Genomic DNA, 1,904 nt, shown 5'->3' with positions numbered 1-1,904 from the left:
AACAGCAGTTTTGTTAATGTGACCTATGTTCCGGTGTTATGTATGTGTTGCAATTGTTTTTTTTATAAAAGTAGACACACAGAACCCATCATTCGATCAAACAATAAATGAAGGAAGGTTACGTCTTCGTCGTTCTTCTGTTGTTTCCCACCGTAGGTAAACCGTAGCGAGATGGGTTTATCGCTGACTCTTTCATTATGTGCTGGTCATTGTGTTTGAGGACCTCCCTTCTTTCTATAAGGGGAACTGAATAGACTATCGTATACAACTCATTGAGGCCGAAATGGACAAAAGCAATTTTGATACATCAATGGGAGAAAAAATCCTCAAGTTAGTGCCGTGGTTCTACAATGTGTTCAGAAACGTAATTTTTTTTTGTTATTCATGATTTGCCTCAAATATGTAAATACATAAAAAAAAAAAAAAAACTGAGGCCAATTTAGAAAGTTGATTGTGTTAAAACACTGTGCCCTACTGTTTTGAATCCGTCTTATATCAAGTTTGTATCATTTTTGTTGTCGACAATCACTCCACCTGCCTTAACGACCAGCGTCTGTGCAGACACACACTAACCTTGAACATAGAGAACGGTGTGTACAGTATATTTATATTGTGACGTGATTATCGACCTGCAAGATCAAAAAATACATTTCAATCAAGTTCAACAAATATTTTCTGCTTTATGTTGAGGTCCAAAATGCTACTATCGTGAAATTGATTCCTGATGATATCAAATTTGTTTTCATTTGTTTAGTTGTTTTTTTCTTGTGAGTCGACAGTCCGTGCTGTCTTACAACGAAGAAGAGCTTTTCCCAAATGGACAAAGTGATCGAAATATTTTGTTTTATTTGAATATATTTTATTGTAATAGTAACAAACTAATAAAATTTAACATTCAAATTACTGATTGTGTTTATTTATATAATTGTTTAATGCATCAGTGTTGAAGCCCCACAGGCCTACATGGCAATAACATCTAAATAGTCCAAAAATAGTCAATATTGACAATCCTCAACACATTTTATCCCTACACGTGTTCATAAAAGCACATGACCTTTAATATTATCACCAAAAGAGGATGGTCTCTGTAAAAATACACAACGAATGATGTGTAAGCAGTTTCCAGAAAGTTTAATGCTTCATTTTTCCTTAAGGAACTATACACCAGGCACATGGCTACTTTAAAAACATTAGCCTTTGAGAAAATGTAAAATGTTGCACCAAATGCCAATACAATTCAAGTAACTTACAAAGCTCATTAACGGCGGTTAAACATCTTTAAGGATATTTATACTCTAGGTAAAGCTGCAAAATTACAGATATTTTTTCTTGTTTTCCCATTTTATATTGACATCAGCTACATGGTTATCAACACTATTCTGTTATCTAAAATAAAATACAAAATAGAAAAAACTCCAACTAACTACCTCAGATTTCTAAAGCCCCTCTGAAGCCATTTTGAATAATGGCTTAATGTACTTCTCATCCTCATGTAGTAAAAATGAGATCCAATATGGCCGCAATGGAAAACAGACATTTCTACTACATAACCCTAATTACATAGAGAGATAGAGAGACTTACAGACAGAGAGATCCCTATATATTGGATAGATAGATGAATTTATGATTAACACTGACAGCAAGCTTGCTGTCTGGTCATATTTTACATCCATAGAACAGGAACATCTATCTTTCCCCTATACAGTAATACTGAAATACTCTATAACAGTGGTTCTCAAACGTTTTATACCACGTACCACCACAGAAAATATTTGTCTCCCCAAGTACCACCATTATGACAGATGTTATAAAATATAACAACAAACGGTAGCGTAGGCCTGCGGCCCTTTTCAGCTATGCACATCTCATGCAGGAGGCACATTTATTCTTAAAAATAATATTAT

Source organism: Pollachius pollachius, assembly GCF_949987615.1.
Source record: "Pollachius pollachius genome assembly, chromosome: 1".
Taxonomy (NCBI): Eukaryota; Metazoa; Chordata; class Actinopteri; order Gadiformes; family Gadidae; genus Pollachius; species Pollachius pollachius.
Note: the sequence above shows the minus strand (reverse complement) of the source record.